This window comes from Amblyomma maculatum, chromosome 9, assembly GCF_055883805.1.
Source record: "Amblyomma maculatum isolate TAMU_Amacu chromosome 9, ASM5588380v1, whole genome shotgun sequence".
NCBI lineage: Eukaryota > Metazoa > Arthropoda > Arachnida > Ixodida > Ixodidae > Amblyomma > Amblyomma maculatum.
The window spans coordinates 19573351-19591113 of record NC_139352.1 but is presented as its reverse complement, the minus strand read 5'-3'; positions in this window follow the sequence as shown (position 1 = coordinate 19591113).

Here is a 17763-nt window from a genome sequence, read left to right as displayed (position 1 = left end):
GCGATATTTTCCGTGCTCTGCTTGTCTCACACTGATCGATGAGTTCAGCTAATGTAATAAGTTGAGCATACTCTTGCAGAACGGGTATGGGTGTACGGCGTGCATAACTTCGCGATTGATAGCTTCAAGGAAGTCCCATTGACGACGGGTGAGGCGCTGAAATTGTGCCTGGTACAATATCCGCGGCTGAAAAATGGAGCGCATGAGCCGACGAGCAGTATCAGAACGCGCTCCACAAGCGCATAGCTATGCGACGAATCAGACCAAGTGTAGCGTGAGCCGATTTATGGTAGCGTTTAGCCAAGATGTTCAAGTTCCAGATGTATGAAGACCTAGCACACAACACTTTCTACTTGACGAATTTCAGAATTATCCACCGTAAAAGTGAAAGGAGCTGCTTTCCGTAAGCCAGATTTCCGATCCGAATAAAACATGATTTTATTAAACGATATCGACAGACCCAAAGCGGGGAGTTGAGATATGTTAAAACATCCAGGCGTGCTGGAGCGCCGACTGCTGTACGGAGGCATCTGGATGACTAGGACCACAAGGTCCCGTCGTCGGCATACGCAAGAACGCGTACAGAAGGCATGCTTTCTAGGGCTCGGAAAAAAGGAATAAAAGCCACGTTAAATAATGTGGGGGCGAGGACGGAGCCTTGGGACAACCCCCCCCCCCCCCCCTCCCGGTTGGAGATAAAGTGACCAAAAGGCTTCCCATGGACACGAATGCTAAAGGTTCTTGAAGGAAGAAGGAAAAGAAAATGCACGGGCCTCCTATAGCTGCTCTGGCTCTGTACCTGAGCCGCCTCCGCTGCCTCATTTAGCTTACCGTGAACCGCGATCCGCCACCATGACCCACTACCGTGCGTGGGCAGGGGGCGCACAAGCTGATTGGTCTAGATGCGCCAGGTCTATGTGCCGACATCTAGGGGGGCTTTACCGACATCTAGGGTGCCTGGACGCCCTCTCTCGCCCCCGCTGGCGAGAGAGGGCATCCAGGCACCCTACCGACATCCATCCAGTATGTGGCGCCATCTATCGTCATCAAGAGTATCTGGGCATGCGCAGTAGAACGCACGGTGGCGGATCACGGTAGCGGATCGCGGATCACGCTGAACTAAACTCTGTAGTGACTTCACCAGGCGATTCACAAATATACTACTGTGTAGCCGCCGGGCGTCCCATCCAGGCGTCCATTCATTTGGCGCTTTCGGGGTGGCGCAGTGGTTACGGCGCTCGACTACTGGAAGCGGGATCGAATCCCGGCCTCGGCAGCTGCGTTTCGTTGGAGGAGAAACTGAGTGGCGTCCATGTGCTGTGCGATGTCAGTGCACGTTAAAGAACCCCAGGTGGTCGAAATTTCCGGAGGCCTCCACTACGGCGTCTCTCATAGCGTCGCTTTGGGACGTTAAACCCCACAAACCAACCAAACCAAACCACCCAACCATTTGGCGCTTTCTCGAACGCCGCACCACACAGCATACATAAGGTGCTGTGCGCTGTTGTTGTTGTGGCTGTAAAGCGGTAAAGCAGAAAAATATCATAGCCACACTCGGACTGTCGTTGCATGCTTCCCGCATACGCTCTCGGCAATCATTTTACGATGTCTTTGATTGTTTGCCCAGTTCACGATCATGCATTGCCGTCCCGATGACACTGCCACTAAAAGCAGGGCCACTAAAGATATTTAAGTCTCTCGAACGACAATATACTGAGGTGTAAGGCCGCTCTGCTATGCGTGAAGTGTGCGAATGCACAGCCCACTCGCTACTGGCAACAATGGGCCGGCGCAATGAATCTGGTTAGAGATTATTTTCCTCCTCTCCTGCTTGTTTTCGGTAAAACGGTCTAATCCATCCACTTCGCCGCTCCTCCGTGTTCGCTTGCGCCCTGCCGTGTATCGCGCAGTCGGCGCGCGTGGAAATTAATTGGCTCATGATCGCGCGGTACGAAATGAATCGTTGCTGCTGAGTGAGGACAAGTTGTCTATGAGCACACCCCGTAAAAAGTGTAAAGAAATTAATAGTGGCAGGCTATACAAATGAGTACCTAGACCCCCCCCCCCTCCCCCTCCCCACACACACACACCCTTCCAACGCGCGCGCGCACACACATACACCCTGGTACAAAACACCAGTTCCTGAGTCACCGGTCGTAACGAGTAATTATATAAAAACAAGTAACGTGCAGTGATTACTGCTTTGCTCTGCAACGCGAGCCGATATCGCCTGCGTACGCTTTCGTTCGCGTCGTTTAGCGAAGCTTATTTGTAAAAGCGTGACAGTTATAGTTACCTAAGAGCACGTCTCCAAAAGGAGTGCGCTTCCGGTTCACATATCCAGTAATCATTTCATATATAGGCTAGGTGCGGTGCCTATAGTTCAGGCGAACTTGGAGCGCTGCTCCCAGTCGGAAAAAAATAAAGAAAATGTTCTGTTGATACGACAGAATTTCTGTGAGGGTTTTTGACGGGAAAGCTGTTGTGACAACAGAACGTTCTGTAGTAACATCAGAAATGTCTATAGCTATAACAGAAAAGTGCTACAGAACTACAGACAACAGAAATATTCTACAGGAAAACTACAGAACTAAAGAAAATTACTACAGAGCCACAGAAAAATCTGACGTTTACGACAAAACTACAGAACATTTTGTCGTAATTTTGACTCTGTTCTGTCGGCTGGGCCCAGGCCCCTTCTATTGTAAATCGCTCAAGAAAACAATACAAAAAACTAAAACAAATGTGAGAAAAAGCCCACACCGAACCAGATGTTATCGCAGGCAAAACCAATTGAAAATAAAATAAAAGAATAGAGGCAAACGTCCAAGAGAAAATTTAAGAAAAGCCAATAAGAAGAAGAAAAAAAGCATTGCCCCCAAAAGCAAATGAAGAAGAAGCAACGCAACGCATTTTATTTACGAATACTGTACGCCCACACTCTTCCACAGCATAGTCTTGCAGCGCAGGTTTTCTATGCTCGGCTCAACTTTAAATGCTGCTCTGGTCACGAGACTTGTTGACACCTTTTACAAAAAATGCATTCTTGTTACTAGATAAACTCTAGTTAGATTTAAAGAAAGCGTCTTCAGTGTAGATCGCATCCAATGCGAAAAGTTGGGGAATTCGTGCGGTGCCCAAGACTTGGATTGAAGCGCTAAGTTTCGAACGTTGGCAAGGCCAATACAGTGATCAGTCTACTTGGTTTTCCATGTCTTCAATCGCAGCGCGATCAACTTCGCCTGGGGAAGTAAGGGAATTAGTCGTCTGAGTGACGGCGCTAATTATTCTCCTTTCCTACAGACACCATTTGCCGGCGTTTCCTTTCTGGCCTCGGTGTCGGCGTTTTCCCACTCAAATACGACGGCACCGCATCGAGGGAAAGCGTCGGCGATCCTCTAGGTACTCGAACTTCAGCCCCGTTCACGATGTGCACATAACCCCTTAATACAAAACGAAGCTCAAAATGCAGCTCGCGAATTGCGCAGTCTGCATCCAAAGGCTTGTCAAGCCGTCGCAGGTGTCTCTGCCAGAGCAATTGCCGTTCTTCGTCTCGCGCGTAACCATGTCTTGCATTCTGGCGCGTAGCATGTGATTCAGCCGTCATTTCGGAGGCATCACACACAAAGGGCAGGTAAGAAGAAATTTTTCGCACCAACCAGATCAGACACCAGCCATAAGGAGGAGGAGGAGGAAGAACATTTATTTCCGCCGAATATGGTGCAGCAGCCACCTACGTGTCCGCACGCAGGCGTCCGGGGAGGCAGTCTGTCACACCGCGGCCAGAGGACACCCGGCCTCGTCTAGGAGAAGAGGTCTTCAGCCTCGGCCGCCAGGCGGACGGCGAATCGCTGTGTTTTTTCGTCGGAGCTTCTTAGCGTGGTCTCCCATTCATCGCTAGTTTTAATTGCGTTGCGCCCTGGGGCACGAACGCATCTCCATAATATATGATCTAATGTTGCCACGTGGCCGCAAAATTTACAAATTTCGGTTTCTGCACCGTCCCTCTTCCGCCCTCTGGCACCCGTCCAACTCCTCCACAGGGGCGAAAAGAAATTTCGAGCTTGGAGTCTTCTCCAGTCGTACGATTCCTCTTTACTCAGGGATCTAACCGGTGGCGGATATATCCTCCGGTCTTTCTTCAAGTTGTCGGTTACATCCCTAAAGGTACCTATACATTCTTTGGTTTTAGATGTTGTGGAGGCGTCCGCAGCACCCCGAGGTAGCGAGGAGCGGGCGAGCATGTGGGCAGCCTCGTTGCTAGTTGTGGTTTAACTCTGGTTAACCCTAGTTGAATCGCGATAGCAACGGCGGAAACTTCTTTTGCCTGCTACATATATTCCCCTATCACGCCCTATTAGTGTAAGGTGCTACATTATTGGGGACACGAGAGCGTAAGCCTACATATGAGAAGGGTTCAATGCTGTTGAACCTTATTCTTATTCTTATTATTACGAGGAGCTAAAGCATTAGCTTCTTCTTCTTCTTCTTCCTTGATATTTGGCACATACCCACGAAGGGGGATTGGCCAGGGTTCAGTGTGGACTGGCAAATGTCCCACACAAACTGAATTAGTTTATTAAAGTAATTGACAAATACTAAACAAAAACATAAGATTTAAGATCACAAAAGTTATTGAAAGAAAAAATATGAAGCAAAAATTTGGAATTTTGTAATTTGGAGGACAATTAGCAAGGGAATCTGTCAGTAGCTGTGATGTAGTTATGTAAGCACTGACAAATTTGAGGCAACGCAAATCCTTTCGCACTCGCACCGAAGGAGAGTAGAAGTTGGACCGACAACGTAAATCCCAAGCGTGCAATTGGAGTTTCTAAATGCACCCTCCTCTGATGTGAAAACATTCGGCAAGCGAGAAGGAAGTGTTCAATATTTTCAATTTCACCGCAAGCCTCACAAAGGTTTGTGGGGCTGATCTCGCATCTACATAAATAAGGATTTAGGTGAATCCTGCATCTCAGGAGAGTCATCGTTGTCTTACACTGCCGTGATTTACATGAACGAACTTTCCATGAGTATCTGAGATTCTGGTATTCGGCTGTAGATAGCAAAGGATCGTTGCATGAAGCGGCTAGGTATTGATATCGCTGGAAACGGGACATTCCGAAAATGGGGATATTAGGGATGGTACATGAAACAGATGCATCAAGAGCTGATTTAGCATAGAAATCTGCCGCTTCGTTCTGGAAAATACCGCTGTGACCGGGGACCCAGATGAAGCGTATTTCTTTCACCCACCCCGGTATGAAATACTTTAGTGAGCGGCTCAACAGAGCATCCCGTGCTGACTCCAGTGACAACAAAACAGAAAGAGAGTCTGATAGAAAAATTATTTTTTTATTGACTGCAGGGAATTTTTAGTAGTGCTAGACCAACTGCCATAAACTCTGCTAGAAATATCGGTGTGTAATCCGGGACACGCACCGAAAAACTCCAGGAAAAAGACTCGGAAAAAATTCCAATCGCTGCTTTGTGCGTCATCACAGACGCATCAGTAGCAATTACCGTGTGATCAGGGAACTTTTGAAGGTGTTCACATCTGGATATTAGACTTGAGGGTAAGTGCTTCGCATTAGATGGAAATATAGAATCATAATTTATATCCACAAAGAACGTTGAGCAACCAATAGGACATATAGAAGCAAGGTCCACACCAATGTTTGTTAAAACGCTCTGCGTATAAACAACCTGGGGCTTGCAGACCCTTGGCCACTGGTGAGTGAGAAAGAGGGCGGGGTTTGACACAAAAATAGGTATAGCCACGCCAGGAGAAGCCTCAAATGATCTCAAGATTGATCTGACAGTTAGAAGCCGGAAACGGGAGTTAAGGTCCGGAATGCGGGCCTCCAAGTACAGAACAGTGGTAGAGACTGACTGTGGAAGCCCTAGGCAGAGGCGCAGCGCCCGTCTTTCTAAAAGCAGCAAAGGATGCAGCTTATATTTTGGACACCCAGAAAAGAGAATGCAGCCAACTCCGCCATGTCACCAACCTGATGACTAATCAGTTGCTCGGCCATGACACGTGGTCTTGTATAACGTCATACAACCCACCGATCAATTACATCTCGACTATTTCAACTGTCGCCTGCCAGAGCATCTGCCTTCTGACTTTTATTGCGATAGCAATACTGAGCCAGGTTTCGACCCGTCGTGTCGTCCAGGGAAGGGCCACGTTTGACCTTGGACAGCCGCGAAAAAGACGAAGATTAAGAAAAAGAAGAACGCTCGGTCGCCGGCAGCTAATGACCGAGCGTTCTTCTTCGCAATAGAATTACAATATTTCGTCAATAAAAATATTGCCTCATCGACGGAGAATTTTACTGCTCGATTAGAATTTCTCTTGAAACAACATAAATTCATTTGCGCTTTAATCTAGTTTTTCCCGCTATGTGTATCTTTTCAATAACCAAGTGGCGAAGCGCCAGCTATGTTAAATGGTGAAACTGACAGATCCTAAGCTATGAAAAAGAAAAAATTCTGTCGGAAATTAAAGAAATGATGGAACTTGTTCTTCTAAAACATCTAAAAACTTTATATGAACTCTGCTCCAAACACAGCTGCCGACGAAGCAGAAAAAAATTGCGCCCATAAGATTGAGCTAAGTAACACTCTCGTTATAGAACATACTTCTTTTGTCAAATGTCAGATTGTCTTTCAAAACAAGCCTGGCGAGAAGAAAATGTCGCTGCGTGCTTTCGACGGTGACAATCTTGTATCCTTCAAGATAAAAAAAAAAGAAACAAACAAATAACGAAGCATTTATGGTTTACAGATTTCTATTAATCATATGGCATATGCCGGAATTGTTTACATCGTTTATATTGTGGAAATCATTGGTTATATTGGCCCCTGAAGTACTCTGATTCCCTGCAAAGACTTAACCGGGCATTTTGAGAATCCCAGCCGAACTGACTGCCTCGTTATTCTACCTCTCCATTGCAATGTACATTTAATGCAGACATACTTCTGCCCACATTCTTACATTGAGCCGACGTGGCTTTCAAGCCTCCTTCGAGCAACCGCTAAAAAAAAAAAATAATAATAATCAGTTCTCGACAATGTCAGCTGCAACTACCTCATTATACTATGGTACTATATATAGGCGTGATGTTTTGCTCCCAACGCCAACACTGACGCTGCAATTTTTGCGTAACGGGCTCTTTAACGCTATCGCGTAAAAAAAAAATAAAGGAGAGTACGTGTCTCCAGTGTGTTTCGGAGCCTGGCTGGTTAAAAGAGATCAGCTTGTCTGGCCACTGCGTTAAACCACTGCGCCAACTCGATAGGCGCGAGTCAAGCTGCCAGTCTTTCAAGCTGCGCTTCCGATGACGTCTTCATCATCAAGATCTCCTCTGACAGAGTTGCACTAAGTACCGTATTGGGTCTCTTCATCATAACAAAGGTATTAAGCACCCGTTAATATACTTAGCTAAACATGGTAAACATGGTAAACGTGGCAAAACAAAGCTAAACGTACCTAAACATGGCTAACGATCACTAAATTTGGCTTCAACGTGTATACCCGTGCTTTGCCAGCTCATCATCATCATCATCATCATCAGCCTGACTATACCCACTGCAGGGCAAAGACCTCTCCCATATTTCTCCACTTAACCCGGTTCTGTGCTAGCTGCAACCACTTGACCCCTGCGAACTTCTTAATGTCATCCGCCCACCTAACTTTCTGCCGCCCCCTGCTGCGCTTTCCTTCCCTTGGAATCCAGTTTGTTACCCTAAGCGACCATCGGTTATCCTCTCTTCGCACTACATGTCCTGCCCATGTCCATTTCTTCTTCTTAATTTCCACTAGAATGTCGGTGGCTTGAGTTATTTCTCTGACCCACTCTGCACGCTTCCTATCTCTTAATGTTACCCCTACCATTTTTCGTTCCATAGCCTTCTGGGTTGTCCTCAACTTAAGTAGAACTCTCTTGGTTAGCCTCCACGTTTCAGCGCCATAGGTGAGTACAGGTAAGATGCAACTGTTATATACTTTCCTCTTTAGCGATACCGGTAAGCTGCTAGACATAATCTGCGAGTGCCTGCCTAATGCGCTCCATCCCAATCTTATTCTTCTTGTTATTTTCTTTTCATAGTGCGGATCTGCGGTTACTACCTGTCCTAAGTAGACATATTCGCTTACTACTTCCAGTACTTCGCTGCCTAATGTAAACTGCTGTTCCTTCCCGAGGCTGTTGAACATTACCTTAGTCTTCTGCATATTGATTTTCAAGCCTACCTTTCTACTTTTCCTGTCTAGGTCATCAATCATTACTTGTAGTTCATCTCCAGAGTTGCTTAGCAGAGCAATGTCATCAGCAAATCGCAGATTACTGAGGTATTCTCCATCTACCCTTATCCCTAACTGCTCCCATTCCAAGTCTCTGAATACTTCCTCTAAGCAAGCTGTGAATAGTACTGGGGAGATTGTGTCTCCTTGCCTAACACCTTTCTTTATGGGAATTTTGTTACTTTCTTTATGCAGAACTATATGGTTGCTGTGCAGTCACTGTATATATCTTCCAGCACTTTCACGTACGGCTCGTCTACCCCCTGATTTCGCAATGCCTGCATCACCGCCGAGGTTTCAACTGAGTCAAATGCTTTTTCGTAATCAATGAATGCTATGTATAAGGGCTGGTTATATTCCGAGCATTTTTCTATCACCTGATTGATGGTATGGATATGATCGATAGTAGAGTACCGTTTCCGAAACCCTGCTTGATCCTTTGCTTGATTGAAGTCTAAGGTTGTCCTGATTCTATTAGCGATTACTTTAGTAAATACCTTATACGTAACAGACAGTAAGCTGATTGGTGTGTAATTTTTAAGGTCCTTAGAGTCCCCTTTCTTATGAATGAGGATAATGTTTGCATTCTTCCATGGTTCCGGTACCGTCGATGACACCAGGCACTGCGTATACAGGGTGGCCAGTTTTTCTAGCACGATATCCCCCCCCCCCCCCCGTCCTTCAGCAAATCTGTAGTTATCTGATCCTCTCCAGCTGATTTCCCCCTTTTCATAGTTTCTAGTGCTTTCTTAACCTCGTCCTTCGTCACTAGTGGAACGTCTGACTGTTTTGCCCTACCGCCAATCTCATTACGGTCCTGACTATTTTGGCTACTGCAGACATCTGTATAGAACTCCTCGGCTACTTTGACTATCTTTTCCATATTAGTGATGACGTTGCCCGCCTTGTTCCTTATCGCATACATCTGGTTTTTGCCTATGCCTAATTTCTTCTTTACCGCTTTAAGGCTTCCCCGGTTCTTTACAGCATGCTCAATTTTCTCCATGTTATACTTCCTTATATCGGCCACCTTGCGCTTATTGATTAGCTTTGATATCTCGGCCAATTCGATCTGGTCTGTTGGAATGGAAGCTTTCATACTCTGGCGTTTCTTAATCAAATCTTTCGTCTCCTTAAACAGCTTGCCGGTATCCTCTCTAACTATCCTACCGCCTACTTCTACCGCGCACTCAGTAATGATATCTCTGAAATTATTGTTCCTTGCCTCAAGGGTGATGTCCCCATCCTCAGTTAGAGCTGAATACCTATTCTGTAGCGAGATCCTGAACTCTTCTGCCCTCCCCCTCACCGCTAATTCGTTGATGGGTTTCTTTCTTACTAATCTGTTGCGTTCCTTCTTCAGATTTAGGCTAATTCGGGACCTCACCATCCTATGGTCACTGCATCTCACTTTCCCGATTACTTCTACATCTTGCATAATGGCGGGGGTTGAACACATTATGAAGTCGATTTCATTTTTAGTCTCCCCGTTCGGACTTTTCCATGTCCATTTCCGGTTCTTCCGTTTGCTGAAGAAGGTATTCATGATTCGTAAGTTATTGCGCTCTGCAAACTCAACTAGTAACTCCCCCCTGCTATTCCTAGAACCAATGCCATAGTCACCGACTGCCTTGTCTCCTGCCTGCTTTTTCCCTACCTTGGCATTGAAGTCGCCCATTAGTACAGTATACTGCGTCTTTACTCTTCGCATTGCCGATTCTACATCTTCGTAGAAGCTTTCAACTGCCTGGTCATCATAACTACATGTAGGTGCATAGGCCTGTACAACCTTCAGTTTATACCGCTTATTAAGCCTAATTATGATGCCTGCCACCCTCTCATTAATACTATAGAGTTCATTGATATTACCCGCTATATACTTATTGACAAGGAAACATACTCCTAGTTCTCGCCTCTCCGGTAAGCCTCGATAACACAATACATGCCCATCCTTCAGTACAGTATATGCCTCATTCGGCCTTCTAACCTCACTAAGTCCTATGACATCCCATTTCATACCTTCTAGTTCCTGTAAGAGCACTGCTAAACTAGCTTCACTAGCTAGGGTTCTAGCATTAAACGTTGCCAGGGTCAGTTTCCAATGGCGGCCTGTCCAGCGGAGCCAGGCTTTCTTAGCACCCCCTGCTGCGTCACAGGTCTGACCGCCGCCGTGGTCAGTTGTTCCACAGCCACTGGTGACTGAGGGCCGGGGTTTTGTGGAGCTTATCATGAGAGGCTGCGGCCAATTACTGCACCAGGGTGGCCAACTCCTGTTCTGGTGAGGGAGTGCGTTGCCGGAGGTGTTCACCGGCATCAGGTCGCACCCCAAACTTGTTTATGCAATTCCATCAACACGCGGTTTTTTTTTTTAATCCGGTGGATTAATCCGGTGTTCTACCGCTACGCCACCGCGGTAGAACATCGTTAATTTTCTTCTGCACCTGCATTCGCCCACTATTACGACGCCACGTACTTCGTGGTTCTTGACTGCTGCCCAATGCCCCTCACGGATATCACGACTTCTCTGACTTAGCGCTCGTGATACGAGAAAAGATAAGAACCTGGTCGCGCCCGTGGTAGGCATGCATCATGCTCCCGAGCTTTTAGAGCGAAATCACTCCTTCGCTCACCACCACCGACCAAGAATCTTGACCGATCTTGCCTGTGACGTCATTCTGATTATCCAAGCTCCTTCGTGAGACTGTCACAACTACGTGGTCTGGCTCGGCTAATTTAAACTGAGTCTGGTACAGCGGCTGAAACGCGCGAGTCTCCCTGACGGGTCTTGCAAGCTCGCCAACAGACGCAGAGTGATGAGAGTGAAGAAAGAAGTATCGGAGCAGATTCAATCCGGTCGAGTTTGAATCCGGATATTGGAGTTTAATACCTGAGTTTCTCAACCGTTAGGCCGCCGCATCTTATTTTTTTCAACAAGGTGTTTATTACAATATTTTATATACATGAACTTCGTACAAACTACTAGGGTAACAATATCACATCAACACTGTGTGGAATGCGCTTGGGTGGATGTCACTGAGTAATTCACCCTTATTAGAAATCTACTCCACCTTGATGGATTCCCACTTCGAGTTATAGATCAATTCGCTCTCGCCCTACCAACTGATCTGCTGGCCGTCCTGGTTAGCAGTCGGTAGAGCGACTGCCCCGGAAAGGCGGTGGTGCCGGGTTCGATCCCCGTATCAGGACGAATTTTTCTTTAACTACGAAGTTTCTGAGAAAGCGGTTAGCTTTCCTTTGTAGCCGTATGGCTGCGCTTGGGTGGATGTCACTGAGTAATTACACCCTTATTAGTTAAAACAATGCGGCTGGTGATTCCGCTCGTTATAGCAAGGTTTAAGCATAGGTAAACATATAGTTTGACGCGGCGGCACTGCCACAAACACATGGCCTCCAGGATCAACTGCGCCGTTGCACCGCAGCTGATCCCGGAGGCAACGGTGAAACCGCCGTTAGACGTGGCGGTACCGAGAGAGCACCACGTGCACAGCCGATACTGAAGCGTGCTTTAAGCACTATAATCGTTTTAACAGAGATGACCACAGCCAAATTTTGTGGCTATATCAGAACTGGAAGATGAAAGCGTAGAGCTCTGCTCCTATCTTATATATGTGCATTTAATTCAGCTGAAAACTTTAAAACATATGGCAGCTTTTAGGCGGAAATCCTGAAGGCCATGAAAAGCTAGCGGACCGGGCGTCTGAGCATGTTTTTACAAACTCCAGAATTAATTGTTACCTACCTACTAAGCATAAAATTTCTTGTAGATAGAACGTCTGTAATGATTGAGAATATTTTACTTGGGCTGCTAAAGATATTGCCAGGGGGCGCTCGGAGCGAAAGACGTTGAAGTGGCGCTCGGAAAAAAAGGACGAAGTGAATCGGCTCCGGACTCGCAGGACGTACCAGACGTATTCCACCTGCACCGGCTCTGATAAACTAGCTTTAGTCGCCAACACCGTGACAAATCTGGTGGAGGTGCGGGGTACGTCGTCGTCGCAATGCCTGGAGCGGCCCCTACTTACGTGACGTTTCAAAACCCCCGCGTCCCAAAGACCTTTCACGGGGACACCTATGAAGACGTCGACGACTGGTTGCAGCACTACGAAAGGGTAGCTGCCTTCAACCTCTGGGATGACGCCGCCCGGCTTCGCAACGTCTACTTCAGCCTTGAAGATGGCGCTCGGACATGGTTCGAGAACCATGAAGACCAGCTGTCTTCCTGGAGTGAGTTCAAGCGTCATCTTGCGGTTACTTACGGTAGCTCAGATCGCCGCGAACGGGCCGAACGCGCTCTCCAATCTCGAGTTCAAATGCCTAACGAAACTGTCGCGGCATATATCGAGGACATGACACGCCTCTTCAAGCGGGCAGACCCTACAATGTCCGAGGACAAAAAGCTGCGCTACCTCATGCTTGGCGTTAAAGAGCAGCTTTTTGCTGGCCTGGTGCGCAGCCCACCTAAAACTGTCGCAGAATTCCTTGCGGAAACATCCACGATAGAAAAAGTGCTTCAGCAGCGAGCTTCGGCACAGAATCGTACCGTCCACGCCACCTCCGTCTCTGCCGAGTTACCATCGCATGGCATGGACGCACCGGAGCTACGTGAGCTCGCACGTTCGATTGTGCGCGACGAACTCAGACTGCTGTATGGCGCACCTCAACTAGCTTCTACCTCCATTGCGAGCGTTGTCCGCGACGAAGTGCAGCAAGCGCTCCGGCCTCCGGTTCCAAGCGGTGAACCTCACCCTGCTCCTCCTCTTACGCCACCTGAGTCTCAGCGTCCCACATACGAAGAGGTGCTACAATACTCTCCACCCCAGCCGCCGACCCTCATGCCTGCTAACGCAGCTGCGCCAACAACACCGGCCCCCGTGATCCAGTACGTAACGGATTCCCGACCATCTAGACGGAAAGCAGACGAGTGGCGTACCCCCGACCGACGCCCTTTATGCTTTCACTGCGGCGAACCGGGTCATGTCTATCGGCGCTGTCCCTACCGTCGACTGGGCCTCGAAGGTTTTTCCGCCGATTCTCCGCGGCCTCGCTACGGCGAACGGCCCCGAGCCGTTGAAGACTTCGTCAATGACCAGCGCCGTGGTGTTCCGTCTCGTCTGCGGCAATCTCGATCACCGTCGCCCAGGGCTCGCCCTTCGCCATCTGCTGCGAGGTCCTCATGGGCAGCGCAGGGCCGACTGCCCAGCCCCCAGCGGGAAAACTGAAACCAGCGACCTTCGGGGGTAGGCTCGCTGGACATCGCTGCGCGGGAGACCCCCCAACGACGCGGACACGGAAAGACTACGAATCGACATTGGAAAAGTCCGCGGTTGCCGATTATAACGCTACCTCGACGCCACCACGACGCACCCGCAACGACGACGAATTGCCGGTGGAACCGACGACGCACCAACGCACCCGCAACAACGACGATTTGCCGGTGAAACAGACGACGCAACAACGCACCCGCAACAACGACGAATTGCCGGTGAAACAGACAACGCAACAATGCACCCGCAACAACGACGAATTGCCGGTGGAACAGATGACGCGACAACGCACCCGCAACGATGACGAATTGCCAGTGGAACGGACACCGCAACAACGCGCCTTCAACAACGACGAATTGCAGGTGAAGCATACCGCGTACACCGACGCAGAGCACTCAAACACTCAGAAGCCTGATATCCGCGAGCAGCTGTCGTTGGACATACCAGTAATACTGGATGGCCGCCATGTTCGAGCTTTGTTGGATACTGGCGCTGATTATTCTATTTTGAGCAGCCAGTTTGCCGCGATTCTCAAGAAGGTTTTGACTCCGTGGGCTGGCACACACGTTCGCACTGCGGGTGGTCGTCTGGTTACTCCTCTAGGCATGTGCACGGCCAGGGTTCAAATTCAAGAGTCGACATTTGTGGTAAGCTGCCTCGTTCTGAAAAGCTGCTCACGTGACCTTATTCTGGGCGTAGATTTTCTTCGTGAATATGGCGCAGTTATTGACCTCCGGGATTTTAAGGTCTCGTTTTCTAATGAGAAAGCAGTGGCCCTCAGCAGTACACAGCGACCACTCAATGTGCTTCGAGTTTATGCGGACAGTGTCACGCTGCCACCCCGAACCAGTACCTTCGTTAATGTCAAATGCAATGCACTTCACGATGGTGATGCAATAGCCGAAACTAACCTCTCGTTACTGTTGACGCAGGGAGTCTGCGTGGCTCGCAGTTTGATCCATCTTAACTGTGGTCAGTCCAGGGTGCTTGTTACCAATTTTTCGCACGAGTATCGACACCTTTTTCGAAATACTTCCGTAGCTTTCGCGGAACGCACATCTGAAGTCTCCGAGTGCTTGTCCACAGAACCCGTGCCACCGCCCACATCCCTCGACAACCTCGACATTAGCTCAGAGCTATCGGTGAGCCAGCGTGAACAGCTGTTTTCATTGTTACTCGAATTCAGAGAGTGTTTTGCATCATCGTCAAAAGTGCATCAGACTCCCATTGCCAAGCACGAGATCGTGACGTTCGATGATGTGCGCCCAATTCACCAGCACCCCTACCGCGTCTCTTCGACCGAGCGCGCAGTTATTAAGTCACAAGTTAAACAAATGCTCGAAGATGATGTTATTCAGCCTTCGAATAGCCCATGGTCTTCCCCAGTCGTTCTAGTTAAAAAGAAAGACGGCACGTTACGTTTTTGCGTCGATTACCGCAAGCTGAACGCCGTAACCAAGAAGGATGTTTACCCCTTACCGCGGATTGACGACTCTCTCGACCGCCTTCGGCGTGCGAAGTACTTTTCGTTAATCGATCTGAAAAGTGGCTACTGGCAGATTGAGGTAGATGAGCGAGATCGTGAAAAGACGGCCTTTGTCACACCTGACGGACTCTACGAATTTAAAGTTCTACCTTTCGGACTTTGTTCTGCGCCGGCCACATTTCAGCGGATGATGGACACTGTCCTCGCCGGGCTTAAATGGCAGTGTTGCCTAGTCTACCTAGATGACGTGGTGGTCTTCGCAGAATCGTTTGCACAACATCTTCAGCGCCTGCTGTCAGTACTTGAAGCCCTTCGATCCGCTAACTTGACACTTAAGCCACAGAAATGTCACTTTGGTTACCGAGAGCTTAAATTCCTCGGTCATGTCGTAAGCGCTGCCGGCGTGAAGCCTGACCCTGACAAGCTTACTGCTGTTGCGGAATTTCCGATTCCACGTGACAAGAAAGCTGTTCGCAGATTTCTCGGCTTGTGCAGTTATTACCGTCGTTTTATCGATAACTTCGCTGATCTTGCTGAACCGCTGACTCGGCTCACCCGGGGAGACGCCCCTTTTGTTTGGAGTCACGAGCAAGAAGCTGCTTTTACCGAGTTGCGTCTCCGTCTCCAATCGCCGCCTATTCTAGCCCATTTCGATGAGCACGGTGAGACAGAAATCCACACTGACGCCAGTAACATTGGCCTTGGGGCGGTTCTCGTGCAACGTCAAGAGGGTGTGGAACGAGTCGTCGCCTATGCCAGCCGTGCTTTATCCCGCGCGGAGATGAACTATTCAACTACTGAGAAGGAATGCCTCGCCATTATTTGGGCTGCTGCAAAATTTCGCCCCTACCTTTATGGTCGCCCATTTAAAGTGGTCACTGACCATCATTCCTTGTGTTGGCTGGCCAACCTGCGTGACCCATGCGGCCGCCTGGCGCGATGGAGCCTTCGCCTACAGGAGTTTGACCTCACTATAGTCTATAAGTACGGACATAAGCATGAAGATGCTGACGCGCTCTCTCGTGCGCCCGTCGAGCTCGCTTCACCACACAAGGGTGACTCTGGCAGTTTTCTCGGAGCTGTTGATGCTTCAGATATGTCTCATCAGCAGCGTGCTGATCCAGAGTTACGAGCCCTGATCGATTATTTAGAAGGTCAGCCAGCCACAATACCTAAGTGCTTTTCTCGGAGCCTATCAACTTTCTGCCTGAGAAATGGTGTACTCTATAAGCACAGCTCTAGATCCGAATCGAGAACCTACCTCCTCGTGGTACCCGCAGCTCTGCAAGAGGAAATCCTTTCCGCGTGCCACGATGAACCAACTTCTGGCCACTTGGGCTATACTCGCACACTTGCTAGAATACAAAAGACATTCTACTGGCCCAACCTTGCCACTGTTGTCAAGCACTATGTTAAGAGCTGTCGGCAATGTCAGCGTCGGAAGGTTCCGCAATCAAAGCCCGCAGGCCTCCTCGTGCCCATAATGCCACCACGCGCACCGTTTGATCAAGTCGGCATAGACCTTCTCGGTCCTTTCCCTCGATCTTCCGGGGGCAACCGCTGGATAATCATCGCCACAGACTACCTGACTCGATATGCCGAGACCAAAGCGTTACCTAGTGGTACAGCATCTGAAGTTGCCCATTTCTTTGTACACCAGATCATGCTGCGGCACGGTGCTCCGACCTGTACTATTACTGACAGAGGGACTGCCTTTACTTCACAAATGATGGCCGAAGTTTTTCATCTCAGCGGTACGGCGCATCGAAAAGCTACTGCTTACCATCCGCAGACGAACGGGCTGACGGAAAGGCTTAATAAGACCATTGCGGACATGCTGGCGATGTATGTCGACGCCCAGCACAAGACTTGGGATGCTATCCTACCATATGTGACATTCGCGTACAATACGGCAGTCCAAGAGACGACACGCTTCACGCCGTTTCGCCTAGTTTACGGCAGGGAGGTTCGGACGATGCTGGACGCAATGCTCCCTTGCGAAACAGATACCGAACTTTCTACCGACGCCGAACACTTTGCCCAAGATGCTGAGCAAGCACGCCAACTAGCACGCGTCCACATCGCACAGCAACAGGACAGGGATTCGCGCCGGTACAACCTCCGCCACAAACAAGCTTCCTACAGCACCGGGGACCAGGTGTGGGTGTGGACTCCTGTTCGACGCCGTGGCCTATCAGAAAAGCTGATTTGCCGTTACTTCGGACCATATAAAATCTTGCGGCGCCTCAGCGACGTTAACTATGAGGTGCTCCCAGATGTCCCAGAGCAGAGAGGCCGTCGGCTACCTCGTCCAGAGACAGTTCATGTCCTACGCATGAAGCCGTATTTTACGCGGTAACTGAAAGCCGGCATCTGCAAACTTCTTTTTTTTTCGTTTGCTTTTGTCCACCTGTGTGCCGTGTGCGTCACGCTTAAGGAGGGAGGAATGCCAGGGGGCGCTCGGAGCGAAAGACGTTGAAGTGGCGCTCGGAAAAAAAGGACGAAGTGAATCGGCTCCGGACTCGCAGGACGTACCAGACGTATTCCACCTGCACCGGCTCTGATAAACTAGCTTTAGTCGCCAACACCGTGACAATATCTTCAAAAAGCTGTTTATTCTGTCTTGAAGTCATTTTACCAAAACGTCTCAAAGTTGTCTACAAAAAGAAATATTTAGATCTTCA